A 17,105-nucleotide genomic window follows, 5' to 3' on the forward strand; every position below is an offset into this window, starting at 1 on the left:
AACATTAAGCAGAATGACATATAGCCAATACAAGTGAAGGGTGCAGAAATGAATGATTAGAATTAGAAATCCTACAGTGTGAAAACAGGCCCTTTGGCCCAGCGAGTCTATACCAACCCTCCGAAGAGTAACCCACCCAGACCAATTCCCCTAACTAATGCACTTAACCTACACATCCCTGAACACTATGGGCAATTTAGCATTGTCATTCACCAAACTTGCACATCTTTAGACTGTGGGAGGAATCTGGAGCACCCAGAGGAAACCCACACAGACACAGGGAGAATGTGCAAACTCCACACAGTCACCCGGAGCTGAAATTGAACCTGGGTCCCTGGCGCTGTGAGGCAGTGATGCTAGCCACTGAGCCACCGTGCCACCCAATAAGAAACAATTATCTTTCTTATTCATAGTTGTAACATTATCTTGAGGTATAATTAATTCCATGGGAATGGTTAGAAAACAAGGAGTGTTTGAATTCACTCATTATGCAACTGAATTGAGCTACTTTCCTGTTATGTTCAGAAATTAAATAATTATTTATTGTAAAAGGAACAATAAAATACAATTTATAGATCAGTTAAATAAGTATGCCCAAGCAGCATTTGCTTAAACTCTAGTCTACCACTACGAACCTCTTAGAGCCATATTTCAGATCAGCATGCATACAGGCACATTCAAGTAAACAAAGAAGAATCCAAAGTGCACAAAATCAATTAGAGGTACAGTTAATAAGTTTGCAGACGACACCAAAACTGGAGGTGTCATGGACAGTAAAGAGGGTTACCTCGGATTACAACAGGATCTTGACCAGATGGGCCAATGAGCTGAGACGTGGCAGATGGAGTTTAATTCAGATAAATGCGAGGTGCTGCATTTTGGGAAAGCAAATCTTAGCAGGACTTATACATGTAATGTTAAGGTCCTAGGGAGTATTGCTGAACAAAAGGACCTTGGAGTGCAGGTTCATAGCTCCTTGAAAGTGGAGTTGCAGATAGATAGGATAATGAAGAAGGCGTTTGGTGTGCTTTGTTTTATTGGGCAGAGTATTGAGCACAGGAGTTGGGAGGTCATGTTGCAGCTTTACAGGACTTTGGCGAGGCCACTGTTGGAATATTGTGTGCAATTCTGTTCTTCTTCCTATCGGAAAGATGTTGTGAAACTTGAAAGGGTTCAGAAAAGATTTACAAGGATGTTGCCAGCGTTGGAGGATTTGAGCTATAGGGAGAAGCTGAACAGGCTGGGGCTGTTTACCCTGGAGTGTCGGAGGCTGAGGGGTGACCTTATAGAGGTTTACAAAATTATGAGGGGCATGGATAGAGTAGATAGACAAAGTCTTTTCCCTGGGATGGGGGAGTCCATAACTAGATGGCATAGGTTTAGAGTCAGGAGGGAAAGATATAAAAGAAACCTACGGGGCACCTTTTTCACACAGAGAGTATTACGTGTATGGAATGAGCTGCCAGAAGAAGTGGTGGAAGCTGGTACAATTGCAACATTTAAGAAGTATTTGGATGGGTATATGAATAGGAAGGGTTTGGAGGGATATGGGCCAGGCACTGGCATGTGGGACTAGATTGGGTTGGGATATCTGGTCAGCATGGATGGGTTGGACTGAAGGGTCTGTTTCTATGCTATACATCTCTATGATTTTATGACTCTATGACTCGGTTCTCTACTATTCCCAAAAGGTAACAACAGAACTAGTCCTTTCAGAATTTTGAGCCTGTCTCATTCAATGAGACTATTGTTCATCTGCATCCCATCTCTATCCATCTGTTTTGACTTCATAATTCTTAGTATTGCTGGAAAGCAACAAGTTATCAATGTCAGCTCAATTATTAATTTTAAACCTAACACCTGGTGCTTCTCTTCAGAGTGATCTATACTTCTATTATCCCCATATGAAAAAGTTTCATTTCTGTCACCTTGTCCTTTATGATGTACCTCTAAGCAAAATCTTAGAAAATGTACATTGATGGGTAATTTTAACTGAACCTGTCTGGCAGCTTATGACTCTATGGCAGGAAACTGCTGGGCTTGTTTCAACTATTCATTCTACTCCCTTCTTGATTTTACTTTTCATTGAGGTAAATGTAAACAAAATCAGGTGAGATGGAAAGGAGAACAGGCCTGGAAAAATTCATAGAGAAGGAACAACCATTCAGCCTATCACATTGATCCTTTCACTCCCCTTCAAATTGTTTCCACAATACAGGTTTCAATTAAACATACATCTGATGTCACTATAAGGTCTTTGATTTGAAAATTCAACTTCTTAATACCCAGATTTTCAAAACCACAAGTGTTGTTTTGGATCCTGATTGAAAAATGTGTTGCTGGAAAAGCGCAGCAGGTCAGGCAGCATCCAAGGAGCAGGAGAATCGACATTTCGGGCATAAGCCCTTCTTCAGGAATGAGGAAGGTGTGCCAAGCAGGCTAAGATAAAAGGTAGGGAGGAGGAACTTGGGGGAGGGGCATTGGGAATGCGATAGGAGGAAGGAGGTTAAGGTGAGGGTGATAGGCCGGAGAGGGGATGGAGGCGGAGAGGTCGGGAAGAAGATTGCAGGTCAAGAAGGCGGTGCTGAGTCTGAGGGTTGGGACTGAGAAAAGGTGGGGGGAGGGGAAATGAGGAAACTGGAGAAATCTGCATTCATCCCTTGTGGTTGGAGGGTTCCTAGGCGGAAGATGAGGCGCTCTTCCTCCAGGCATCATGTTGCCATGGTCTGGCGATGGAGGAGGCCAAGGACCTGCATGTCCTTGGCGGAGTGGGAGGGTGAGTTAAAGTGTTCAGCCACGGGGCGGTTGGGTTGGTTGGTGCGGGTGTCCCAGAGGTGTTCTCTGAAACGTTCCACAAGTAGGTGGCCTGTCTCCCCAATGTAGAGGAGGCCACATTGGGTGGAGGGCGTGGATGGTGTCCTGAATGTAGGTGAGGAGTTCTTGGACTAAGGGGACAAGACCGTATCGAGGTATGCGGAGATGAGTTTGGTGGGGCAGGAGCAGGCTGAGACAATGGGTCAGTCGGGGCAGTCAGGTTTGTGGATTATCCCACCACCATCCACGCCCTCGACCTCCTCCATGATTTTTGCTTCCCCGGCCCCCAGTGCCTTATCTTCACCATGGACATCCAGTCCCTGTACACCTCCATCCCGCATCACAAAGGCCTCAAAGCCCGCTGCGTCTTCCTTTCCCGCTGACCCAACCAGTACCCTTCTACTGACACCCTCCTTCGACTGACTGAACTGGTCCTCACTCTGAACAACTTCTCTTTCCAATCCTCCCACTTCCTCCAAACCAAAGGAGTAGCCATGGGCACCTGCATGAGCCCCAGCTATGCCTGCCTCTTTGTCAGATATATGGAACAGTCCATCTTCCGCAGCTACACTGGCACCAGCCCCCACCTTTTCCTCTGCTGCATCGATGACTGTGTCGGCGCTACCTCGTGCTCCAACGAGGAGATTGAACAGTTCATCCACTTTACTAACACCTTCCACCCCGACCTCAAATTTACCTGGACCATCTCAGACTCCTCCCTCCCCTTCCTAGACCTCTCCATTTCTATCTCGGGCGACCGACTCAACATGGACATTTACTATAAACCGACCGACTCCCACAGCTACCGAGATTACACCTCCTCCCACCCTACCCCCTGTAAAAACGCCATCCCATATTCCAAATTCCTTCACCTCTGCCACATCTGCTCCCAGGAGGACCAATTCCAATACCAAACAACCAGATGGCCTCCTTCTTCAAAGACCGCAATTTCCCCTCAGACGTGGTTGACGATGCTCTCCACTGCATCTCCTCCACTTCCTGCATCTCCACCCTTGAACCCCGCCCCTTCAAACGCCACCAGGACAGAACCCCACTGGTCCTCATCTACCACCCCACCAACCTCCAGATACATCATACCATCCTTCGTCATTTCTGCCACCTCCAAACAGACCCCACCACCAAGGATATATTTCCTTCCCCTCCCCTATCAGCATTCCGGAAATACCACTCCCTCCACGACTCCCTCATCAGGTCCACACCCCCCACCAACCCAACCTCCACTCCCGGCATCTTCCCCTGCAACCGCAAGAAATGCAAAACTTGCGCCCACACCTCCCCCCCTCACTTCCCTCCAAGGCCCCAAGGGATCCTTCCATATCCGTCACAAATTCACCCGCACCTCCACACACATCATTTACTGCATCCGCCGCACCCGATGTGGCCTCCTCTACATTGGGGAGACAGGCCGCCTACTTGCGGAACGTTTCAGAGAACACCTCTGGGACACCCGCACCAACCAACCCAACCGCCCCGTGGCTGTACACTTTAACTCACCCTCCCACTCCGCCAAGGACATGCAGGTCTTGGCCTCCTCCATCGCCAGACCATGGCAACACGATGCCTGGAGGAAGAGCGCCTCATCTTCCGCCTAGGAACCCTCCAACCACAAGGGATGAATGCAGATTTCTCCAGCTTCCTCATTTCCCCTCCCCCCACTTTATCTCAATCCCAACCCTCAGACTCAGCACCGCCTTCTTGACCTGCAATCTTCTTCCCGACCTCTCCGCCCCCACCCCCTCTCCGGCCTATCACCCTCACCTTAACCTCCTTCCACTTATCGCATTCCCAACGCCCCTCCCACAAGTCCCTCCTCCCTACCTTTTATCTTAGCCTGCTTGGCACACCTTCCTCATTCCTGAAGAAGCCCTTATGCCCGAAACGTCGATTCTCCTGCTCCATGGATGCTGCCTGACCTGCTGCACTTTTCCAGCAACACATTTTTCAGCTCTGATCTCCAGCATCTGCAGTCCTCACTTTCTCCTCCATTGATCTCGATTGGTCCAATTTGCACATGCCCATTCAAAAGTTTAGTATGTGCACAAAGAAATAACAGAGCAGAAGGATTGTGAGTTCAGTCAGTATGTAGTGGTAAATTGTTGCTAGCACGGTAATGGTAGAGCTCTTAACACTCTCTCTTTGAAATTCACAAAGCTCCAGGAACTCCCCCCACCCCCCCACCCCCACCATTCCCCATCATCACTCTTTAAAGGGATTATCATTTATTATCAGGTTAGTTGCTGACTGATGTTGATTTACACAATTGAAGAAGTGTTTAATCATTTTTACAGTTCTTCAAAACTGTTAAAATCTTCAGGGAATATAGCACAAGCTGAAGGTCTTTGCCCTGATTTCAAGAAACTCACACGAACTACTTGTACCCAGGCTGAGAAAACATTGCATAAGTTCACCTTTCGCTACAGGATGACAATGAGAATAAGCAGAGGTGAGAAAGAACTCAATCAGAGATGAAAAAAATTCATTCCCTCTTGAAGCATGGAGCGAATTCTTGGCTTAAAGAGAGGTGTAAGCTTTCCTATGGTGCAGGGTGGTATTGACTGAACTCAAGATATGTTTGAGTGCCACATATCAATTCTGAGAGCAACACAACCAAAAGGTCAATGGCCAGCTGGTGCAGGACCATACATGCTACATCAACAGATAATATCCAGGCTCCCCATAGCAGTCACGATGCCTTCATTCTTGCCATTCATTCTCAGCACCAGATCTAAGGATGGCTACTAGGTGACATGGGCTAGCCATTGGTGATCTGCTTCATGATGGTATTGAATGACTATATACATAAGTTGTGTGTTGTGTGATATATGTTCTGTGCTGTGTGTTATATGTTATGCGTGTGTTGAGGCTGCCAAATGTTAACTTATATATTTGATAAGTACTCACAGTAATAGGGAGGGAGGACATTTACACTGATTAGCTTTCTCAGTGGAACAACTAAGAGTTTTATAGAGAGACTATGCACTGTTCCATTGCATCACTAGAAAATTGCTGTTCTGCTACAGATGACCTAACAAAGTTCCAGGTTCACTGCACATAAAATGGATATTTTTGTTTAAATATTTATTGCCTTTGTAAAACTAAATTCTTTGTAAATGATTAAGTGTCATAGACTGAAAATGAAAGAACAATAATCCTGCATTACTTTCCTTAACAGATAAACATAGCCATGGTAATTATTAAATGAATGGGAAAGGATAAAGATTGCAAAAATGAATTATATGCCTGTAATTTTAAACTATTTTGTCATTTTAACTTTAAAATAAGGTATTTTGTTGTAATATGTCACATCATTCATGTTTTTAATGGATGTTAATTTGGGCATGGGGAGATGGCTGGGGAGTTGGGCCAGCAGATCTCTTTGCAGAGAGTTATGTCAACACGATGGACTAAATGGTCTCATTCTGTGCTGAAATATTCCACAATTCTATTCTAAAACTATACTGCCCCAGAAAAAATGCAAACGTTTCAGCTACCTAGACCCCTCTGAAGGAGCCCTACAACATTTTGTAGAGTACAAGTCATGATTCTTGGTGGTCTTCTGTAACTGTATTTATGGTTTGCACAACATTACAATAATTATTGCATGAGCATCTTGCATAAATATGGCTTATTCCATAGATCCCATTGTGCTTTGTCCTCTGCTATTAAAACCAATGACCAGTGGAGAAGCAAGATGTGAAAAGGCAAAGGTTACCAAAAGAAGCCCATTTCTTGTCAGCTATTTCTGATTGCTTCAGGATGGCAGTTGATGGCTAGTGCAGTTCCACAGGAGTCTGTGATGGACCAGAACTATTCATGTTATACATTAAAGATCCAAACAAAGGAACTAAAAACTTACTGCGAAGTTTGCAAATAACACAAAGATAGGTGGATGGGCAGGTAATGTTGAACAAGCAGGGAGGTTGCAGAGGACTTGGGTAGACTTGGAGAATAGTCAAAGAAGTGGCCAAAGTATTAAAATATGAGGTTCAGCATTTCCATAGGAAGAATACAGGCATAGACTATTTTCTGAACAGGAAAGGCTTTGGGAATCTGAAGCAAAAAAGGATTTGGGAGTTCTAGTTCAAGATCCTCTTAAAGTTAACATGTAGATTCAATGGACAGTTAAGAAGGCAATGGAATGCCATTCATTTCAAGAGGTCTGGAATACAAGAGCAGGGATGTACTGTTGAGGCTGTCTAAGGCTCTGGTTAGAGTGCATTTGGAATATTGTGAGCAGTCTTGGGCCCCACATCTAAGGCAAAGGCCACCAAAACTGGACAATGAGATTTTGCTCAGAGATTCAGCTCCGTTTGAGAGTCAAAGAGGGTGAGTGAGGAAAAATTTATTTGCAAGAAAAACTGTTCGTTGCTTCCTTGTCACAATAAGACTGGAAACCATGCTGTAAACAGGGGTTACGCCCTTTCTGCTGAGAAGCTGCTGAGGACCACAATTCCCAATGCAAAGCCATCTGGTACCAGACAGTGGCCAGACCAATAAAAAAACCCAAACTGTCCACAGTACGTAACTGGGCCACTTTCTAGGTTATTGATCCTCAACATCTGACAGAACACAATGCAAAAATAAAAATAAAATTGTACATCAAATGTTGCCACGTTCACTATAAACAGCAACTGACCACATTGATTCAGTTGGTGCCTATCTTCCCTATGCCTTTTCTTACTCAAATGCTCAGATACAGTGTCACCCAGTAGCTGTAGTATGGTTGGTGGAAGCCAGCTGACTGTGAAACCTACAGATAAGGCTGGAGGACAACTTTGAGCAGCTCTAGGTCTCAGGGCCTGCTTTGAAATGTACTATCTCACCACAGGTAGCAGCTGCCTAGACTGGCTGGCTGAGAGGCAACACCATTGACACTGGTAGAGAGGCGGGGACAGGAGGAAGAAAATTGTCATCCTGAGAGAGGAAACAAGTTCACCTTTGTAAGACATTGCCACTCCCAAAGGTGCTGCCTCAGTTATCATAGTGAGCTTTTGGAGTACAGACTGCTGTGACAAGTTGTAAACCCCATTCAAACCTGGCGCCAAAGGTCATGCTGGCAGCAAGCTGAGTTTGCATTACTTCAATCTGAGCTTGCACTGTAACACATAGTTACTGAATGGCTTACCTTAGTGCTGCAGTACAAGCTCAAACATTATACAACAGACCTGTAAGACATCAATAAACATTAAATACTGTGAATATTGGAAATCCAAAATAAAAACTAAAAATGCACGAGACACTCAGCAAATCTGACTGCATCTGTGCAGAAAGAAACAGAGTTAACATTTGATTCTTCTTCAGAACAGCATAACAATTAGTTCTATAGGTGCTGTTAATGGGTTTGGCCCCCAGTTCCATTCTGAAGTGCATGAACTCCAACTGCAGTACAAAGCCCTGTGCCAGGTTGATGCTGAGCTCCTGCATGGTCTCTGACAGGACCACAGGATTTCTGACCACTTGTTAATGAATTCCTTATGTACAGCCATCATCTTTCTTTAGTAGACCACAATAAAATATAGATCTGAGTCCTTAGCAGCAAAACCCATGTGTAGTCTCACCCTCCTGATATTTGTGAGGAGTTGAAATCCATGTCACCTTGTACCCAATGTCTCACTACCTGACTCAAAGCTATTCTCTAAAGTACACATTGTGTCAGCTTCTGAGCTGGTATATCAATGAAAGAGACCAAAGGTTATTGGTAAAAAAGAAGAAATGTCTTTTTGCTCTTCTACTCTGTGACCATGTGCCAATTCTTGGGTGCCTAAAAGGAGAAAGGCACAAAGCTAGAGTTACAGTGAAGGAAGTGAGGGAAGCTAGAGATGGAAATTTGTATTACCTGCAGCTTGCCAATCAAAGAAATACCGCAGGGGATAGAGGAAGTAGGATACAGAATCCTAGAATCCCTATGGGATGGAATCAGGCCATTCAGCTCAACAAGTCCACACCAACTCTTCAAAGAGCACCCTAACTCTAACCCAGAAACCCCCCTTATCCTATCCCTGTAACCCTACATTTCCCATGGCTAATCTACCTACCTTACATATCCCTGGATGTTATGGGTAATTTAGCATGGCCAATCCAGCTAACCTGCACATCTTTGGACTGTGGGAGGAAATCAGAGCACCCATAGGAAACCTACAGGAGTATGTGCAAGCTCCACACAGACAGTCACCTGAGGCTGGAATCAAACCCGGATCCTTGGTGCTGTGAGGCAGCAGTACAAACTACAAGCCACCATGTCACCCACAAGAAGAAGGAAGAGGTAAGGAACACCATCATCTTCAATGAGTTCAAGCATATAATGGACCAAAATCAGTCATAGTCACTGCAATGATAGTGAGCAGCATCTCTTCTGTGGGGTTGAGGACATGCAGAAATGTACATCACCCATTGGTTAGCTCCTGCTGCCTCCAGTTATGCATGCACCAATCAAGAGAGAGGCAAGGCTATCTGTAAACATGGTGCAACGTAATTGTGTGGTGTCATATTTCAATAATGGCAAATGTGAAAGTTGGGAGATGTGGATTTGAGGCTTGCAGAAATGTCATTCTGTGAGGGTGACATCTCTGAATCTTGGGTGTGAGGCATGATTGTGATTGAGAGATTATTAGTATGGGGTTATTGCACATTACCAGGTTTCTGTTGCAATTGGTAAAGTGTGCCACGATTAAACATTTACAGTAAGGTACGACCTTATTGAATGTTTTGCAGCATTGCATTCCCAGCTTCATAGAAGACTCCTAGTAATAGGAGCCACAGCTATCTGGTTCCAGTGCAACTTAAAGCTGGTTTGGAGAGCCGCCTGATCTCTTGAACAAACAATTCCAAAATCTAGTGAGGTTTTTTCAGAGTTCTAGCTGGTTTTAAGTGGCACAGGTTAGCTTTAAGTAGTACTAACCTCACACAAACCTGGGTCTCAGGCTGGGGAATGTAGCCATTCAGCAACACTTACAGCATTATCTGAACACAGTTTGAAGTTGGTGGGCTGTGGGGCCTTGAAGTAATGGTTATTGACACTTCGTAATTAAGATTTTGTTGGGTCAATGGCAGTCTTGCTCATCAATTAAAGAACCAGTTAGTGAACTCTGTCATGTATACAAGAGAGGCCAAGTGGTTTCATGTATCATTCAGATATTCTAATAACCATCAATGGATCTTCCCCACATACAGTCATAGAGATATACAGCACGGAAATATACACTTCGGTCCAACTCGTCCATGCTGACCAGACATCCTAACCCATTTGCCAGCACTTGGCCCATACCCCTCTAAACCCTTCCTATTCATATACCCATCCAGATGCCTTTTAAATATTGCAATTGTACCAGCCTCCACTACTTCCTCTGGTAGCTCATTCCATACATGCACCACCCTCTGTATCAAAACATTGCCCCTTAGGTCTCTTTTATGTCTTTCCCCTCTCACCCTGAACTTATACCCTCTAGTTATGGACTCCGCCAACCCAGGAAAAATACCTTGTCTCGTTATCCTCTCCATGTCCCTCATGATTTTATAAACTTCTATGAGGTCACTCCTCAGCCTCCGACACTCCAGGGGAAAACAGCTCCAGCCTATTCAGTTGCTCCCTATATAGCTCCAATCCTCCAACCCTGGCAACATCCTTGTAAATCTTTTCTGAACCCTTTCAAGTTTCATGACATTCTTCCGATAGGAAGGAGACCAGAATTGCACGCAATATTCCAACAGTGACCTAACCAATGTCCTGTACAGTCGCAACATGACCTCCCAACTCCCATACCCAATGTTCAGACCAATAAAGGAAAGCATACCAAACACCTTTTTCACTATCCTATCTACCTGAGACTCCACTTTCGAGGAACTAAGAACCTAAACTCCAATTGAGGTCTTGAGGCAAAAGTCGTATATGCCAAACATTGACAGTTGTCCATTGCTACCAGCACCACAGCACTACATAATGGCAACTGGCACTGTTGCATGCACGGAAGATCCAGGATAATCAAGAGATTTCCAACAAAAGCATGATGGAGATCACAGGTTTGGAGCCAATTGAAGGTAGAGGCAGAGGGATCGAGAGAAGGGCAGGCTGTGCCATTAAGTATTCTTCTTTCCCAAAGCCAGTTTTCTCAATCAGGCAGAAAATGTCTGACTACAAGGACCTCCATTTAGGAGGTCACTGGAAAACTTGATGAGGTTTGCTGGGTGACCTCCTGAGGGCACAGGTAAGACGTGCAGCTCCTAGTAGATTCCTCAGGTACTTCTCAATTGTAATGAGATCAGAGATAATTGAGATCAAATAAGCCATTAATGAGACTACATGACATCTTGCCAGTGACTTAGATTCTCATGGCAGCCCCTTCCCCCATTAGACTTAATTAAGGGAGCCTTTGGCACTACCAAAAGATTGACAAACTGTCCCATTCACAATAAGTGGGCCTGGCTGTCATATTTCTTGCCATTTCAGAACTGCCTTAGATCGAGTACCTATTATTCCTGACACCACTTTGGCAGCTGTACAATTAAGCCACAGCTATGCAGGCATGTAAAGATATCATATAGCCTTAGTTTTCAATAAATGTTTAAATTTTGAAATAAATAAAACAGAGAAGAAAATAAATCCCACACGATGTACTGCACAAATAAAACTGCAAAAGGGTGCTGGGTAGGGCTACACAAAACAGATCACCAGTTGCCTAATGCCAACTATGGCTCCTTTTGTACCAGAATAGTCAAACATCTTCCACTCAAGTAACAAAATGGTTGCATCACAAACTATAATTTCTGGGCAAAAGTTTAGCATTGCCAAAGGTCTCTAATTGGGTCAACCAGTTCCACAACTGACCAGCCTGTCCCAAAGCAGTGACAAAATAAACTCTATAAAAATTATTTCAGTCAAATAAACATACCTTAGGAAGTATAAATATAAATGAATCGTAAATAAAACCAGTATTAAGGAAACACCGAATTTTAAAAATACCGGAGAGCCCTATACCGGAGCATTAATGATTCTCCAGATTACCGCAGTTTTAGATCAATAATCAGTTCAGAACTCACCGCATTATACTGAACACAATTCATCAGAAACAGAAACTTGCAGTCTCCAAAAGATTTCTTATCACATCCATTCCTTTTCTGATGCATTTATCCCCAATCGCAAGTGAAAGCTGGCACTGAGAATGCTAAAGCAAACAATGGTAACTAAGGAACCTCAATCATTACTAAATCTGTCATGTTCTTGGAGTAAACAGGATTAAAGCAAGCTTCCCACCAACATGCCCTTGGATTTTTGACGAATGCAAAAATACAACCTGCAGACCTCTGTCAGCTAAAGAATACAATTACCATGACAACTGCATAGTGTGCATCCAATTTTTTTTTAAAAATCCAATGCAATTCTGTCGGTGAAGTGAGGTATCAATGAAAATCCATAGGAAAGAAAGCACTTCACAAGATGTTTTTGTACTTCTGCATTGAACTCGGATGAATGGTCTCCATCCCTACATGACCATTTGTTCGAGTTCCCTTGCCACTGTTTTTGTAAAGCTTTATGTAGTACTGTAAGAGATTTAGAGACTTATAATGGTAATACCATATAGTTATGTATTCCATGTCATGGCACCAGGGCTGCACAACAGGCTTGTTGTGTTCCACATAACAGAACAGGAGATTATGTTTCGGACAAACGACCAGGAGACTCAATTATTTTCAATATTTGAGCAGAACCAGGCTGCTCATTATCTTCAATATGGCTAACACCAGGAGAATCATGTTTTCAGTCAATTAAACTTAGGTAATAAGAAATCTACAGTTAGAAAGTTGTGAATTTTTATGATGCATTAAAGTTTAGAAATCCAAGTGAAGATGCAAACTTGAGAAGGCTGAGAAACCAATGTAGGGAGTGGGTAAAGCACAAATCCTGGTTTACAGGCATTTTTCAACAGAATGTTGATCTGAAATATTGCCCCAGGCAGCACTCCCTTTCATGCCCTGGATTCTAAACAGCTCAAATTTATAACCCAGAAGGACAAAGCAAGAGCTGGGATTGTTTTCCAGTCAGAAGCATTAGTCCTTTGGGAAGCTAATTAAAAATTAAGATTTTCACATGGCTTAGGCCTTAATTGGCATGGAGATAGGTTTCCTGCCCAACTCCTGCCCAAGGTAGACTGTGTTTTAAGAAAAGTTTTCCAAGCTGGTGGGCATTGGGCTGCAGGACAACATAGGCACTGATAAATTGATTTTATTTATTGTCACATGTACCTATGTTTGCAAGCAGTACAGGAAGATTGTACTAAGTAAGGACATATAGATCCATAAGGTGATAGAAACTTGGATAGAGTGAGGCATAAAGGGACACTGCACAGGAAGCGTGCAAAGCAAGATCAACATTAGCAAGATCAGTATTATTTGAATTTAGAGATTCTGTTCATTAGCCTAATAATGGCCAGGAAGAAGCTGCTCTTGAACATGCTGATGCGTGTGTTGAAGCTTCTGACAGAAGAGGTTGTGGGAGAGCATTACTGCAGTGGGAGGGATCTTTGATGATATTGGCAATCTTTCCACAGTAACAAGAGGTATAAGTGGAGTCCATGGATGGGAGTTGGCTTCCATGATGGTCTGCACTGTTGTGACAAGGCTGCCCCTTTAACAAGGTTGTGTTGTCCTTTTTTTCTTTTTCAGAAAAGTCGTAAAAGACACAGACTCTGAAGTGTCTAATTTGATGGGTTTTAGGACCAGTTTGATTGTAGCTAACAGATACTACCTCAGGAAAAAAGCTATCAAGTTTTTAAAAATATGCTTACACCATGAAAGGGGAGTGGCCCGTTCTCCTAGCTCAGCGTTACTCTGGTTTGTTTTGTTTTTTGGCAGTCTGGCTATTCACTGAAAGCAGTCAGGCAGTTGTAAAAGCTGCTGGACCCAAAGAAGCAGGTCCAGGCTAATCCCCCTCTCTATCTGACATCTCTCCTCTCAGACCCTGTGTTTGATTTTACCTTTTGTGTCATGGGGTGTTTATGGGGATTGTTGCAAGTATTGGAACAGCATCATTGTATTAGGCTTTTGGATAGGTTGTTATTCTGTATTCTCTTTTCTGTTGTTTGTGTTTCATTCAGTAATCTTGTAAATAAATTCTGTTTTATTTAAAACTAAGTGGTTTGACCAACTGCATCCCTCCTGGAATATCTGCATTACACCTGCTTAAAACAACTAGTGAAGTTAGGATCTGGGCTACTTCCTTGAAATGTTTTGAGGAGGTCTGGCCTGATCCATAACACTGTGCATACAACCTTCTGCAGTTTATTACGGTACTGGGCAAAACACTTGCCGTAGCAATCTATTATGCACCTGGACAGTGTGCTTTCAATGGTGCATTTGTAAAAAGTGATGAGGGTCCTTATGGATATGCCGAATTTCCTGAGCCATCTGAGGAACACGAGGTACCTTGACTGTTGCACCTACATGGAAAGGCCAGGACTGGTTGTTGGCTATCGTCACTCTTAGGAAGTTGACACCCTCAACCCTCTCAACTTTGGCTCTCTTGATGTAGGTGGGGATGTGATTTCCTCCTTTCTTTTTGAAGTCAATGACCAGTTCTTTAGTTTTGCCGACATTGAGAGAGAGGCTGTTATCATTGCACCACATCACCAAACACTCTATGTCTTTCCTGTATTCTGGCTGGAACATTGCTTCAACAGGGAGGCATTTTGCATATTTACGTACTGTCTAGACTATATGGACTATAGGGTGAAGGAATATTTTTAAGGCAGTGCTAAATATTGCTATGTTTGATATACATAAAAGACCATGTCTGTTTTATTTTTGCATCTCTGAAATCAGTGGACTTCATGAGAAAGGACTGTTTTTAAAAACAGGGATTTACCAGAATGGCCAAATAGTTTCACAGCAAGAAATTCAAAACCTATTGTAATTTCTCTTTTTGTATGGTTTAGGTTCCTGCAATATGGAGACAATCAAGAGTCAAGGCATTGCTTACAAGTGAAATTAATTGGAGCTAATTGATCAGATTGGAACTGGAAATGAGTTATAGAGACCTGGACACAGAGAAAAACACAGAAGTCTGCACTGTTATTTTTCTACAGCAAAAGCTGCCTGTTCTCTGCAGTAAAAAAAACTCAGATTAAACTTGAACTAAACCAGTTACCTTTCCCGCAGCAGATGCTATAAGTTATGACTTTGTCATTAATTCAACAATTCAATTTTCCAAAAGAACCAGTTGCTTTATATTTACAAACCAGTGTAAGCTTCTAGAGAAAGACAATTAAAAGCCAGGGCCTAGTTAGCTGAAACCTGACTATCTCAGACTCATAATCTGAACACAAAATCACTCAACTGATTTTCCAGTTTTTTCTACTTCCGCCAGTTATTTATTTGCTGCATTTGATGTTGTCTGTGTCTGTATATACGTATGTGTGTCTGTGTAGGGGGATGTTTATAAAGGGATTATGATTTTAGTTAGTAGTGTTATATGCTAATGGTTTATATTGCTTTACTGGTTTAACTAATTATAACAAGTAAGAATTCTTGTTTAGTACAGAAACCTTTCTATCAACGTTATCTGAAAGTCAGATAAATTCAGTTATTGTATCTACCTTAAAACAAAACTTAAATATTTGGTATGACTTGGGATACATAATTTACAGTGCACTATCCCAGTGGACTGTAACATTAGGAGAAAGTGAGGACTGCTGATGCTGGAGATCAGAGCTGAAACTGTGTTGCTGGAAAAGCGCAGCAGGTCAGGCAGCATCCAAGGAGCAGGAGAATCGACGTTTCGGGCATGAGCCCTTCTTCAGGAATGTAACATTATGCAAGGGAAACAAAGGTTTTTTGGGGGATAGGTGGGACATAAAGAAATCATCTGTGAACTCACTAAAACAGCAGAGCAGGTTTGAAGGGTCAAGCAGCCTAACTGCGCTCCTAATTTGCATGGTCATGTGTCTTCTGAGGCCCTATCCAGGCTTCAGACTTTTTCCTTTGCAGCTTTGCCCTTTGTACATGGTTTTAGCTCCAAATGCTGGTTCTGGAGGCTAGTTCCCTACCCACCACAATGCTTTACAGTCTGTTCTGCTATAATGTGGCAGTTATGTTCTTATGCAATCTCGCGTTATATAAAATCACACAATAGAAATAACTGGATCGATGGGAAAAACAGGATTGCGGAGAACCACCAAAAGTATCAGTAAAAATTGAAACAAAATCAGTAGTTAGCCTGAGTAAATGAAATAATACAACAAATTTAACACTACAGGGGGTTTCTGAGTTTGCTGAGTTACAGTACTGTATTAAGACAGGGTACTGAGGGTCACCATCAGCATCATCATTACTTTCAGGTGAAGTTCTGGGTGCAGGGTTATGATGAAAGAAAATATTTAGTCCAGAAGTGGATGGCTGTGATTCATTGTCCTCAGATTGTTTCTTGGGGGTTGGTTTAAAAAAGGCATCTAGTTTTTTGCTGCTTTGCCATCTTTCATGAAGAAGTTGTTCACAGGGTGCCAGATAAGACTTTACAAATTGCTCTTCTGTTGTGGTCTGCAATGTAATCATTGTCTTCTAGGAGCTGCAACTGTTTCTCAGCCACCCTCAGGATAGAAGACAAAAGAGAATTTGAAAGTTCTCAAGGTGCTGCTTCCTGGATGTCATTCTCTTCATCTCGAGCTTCAGTTTCCCCCACAGCGACAAGTTGTTGTAGATCAGTCTCTACTTCTTCAAATCCAACTTGCTTTGCAAGAGCGACACAATGTTCTTTGATTGCTGGAAGCTCTTCTGATGGTTCAATGCCTTTAAAATCATGAAGAAAATCTGGGAGAAGCTTCCAGCAAACTGCATGCAAGCAGTCCTTACTGACATCACCCCAGGCCTCCACATGTCAATAGCATTCTTAATGTTAAAGCTCTTTCAAAATTGAAGAACACTGTCCTCATTATCCCCCTCAGTAGCTGCAATCAGTTTCCTGAATGTCCACCCTAAAGAATAAGCTTTAAAAGCTGCTATTGCACCCTGGTCCATGGATTGAATGAGAGAGGTTGTGTTCAGAGGTAGAAACAGCACTTTGATGTTTTCAGAAAGCTCACCATTGGTGGAAGGATGGCTTGGTGCATTGTCCAGAATGAGAAGAATCTTGAAATCCAAATCTTTTCTCCTGCAGTAATTTCTAAAATCATCCTTGTAAACATCAACAATAAGATCAGAAAAAATTTGTCTGTCATCCAACCTCTTTTGCTTGACCTGAAGTAAGCATCTAAAGTTGATTTAAGGTAACCGAGGATGGAATTTCA

At 42.9% G+C, this 17,105-nt stretch overlaps 1 protein-coding gene across 3 annotated transcripts in view; it reads right to left on the minus strand.

The window, feature by feature from the left end:
- nhsl2 (NHS-like 2) overlaps positions 1-17,105 on the minus strand; it is a 355,128-nt gene that overhangs the window by 158,995 nt on the left and 179,028 nt on the right. The window contains exon 1 of one of the 3 annotated variants that reach the window (XM_072595124.1): positions 11,869-12,063. The exons of the other annotated variants lie outside the window; for them this stretch is intronic. The gene's annotated coding sequence lies outside the window, so the exon portion shown is untranslated. Of the gene's footprint in view, positions 1-11,868; positions 12,064-17,105 lie in introns of those variants that run through there. 3 annotated transcript variants of the gene reach the window in all.

This window comes from Chiloscyllium punctatum, chromosome 25, assembly GCF_047496795.1.
Source record: "Chiloscyllium punctatum isolate Juve2018m chromosome 25, sChiPun1.3, whole genome shotgun sequence".
Taxonomy (NCBI): domain Eukaryota; kingdom Metazoa; phylum Chordata; class Chondrichthyes; order Orectolobiformes; family Hemiscylliidae; genus Chiloscyllium; species Chiloscyllium punctatum.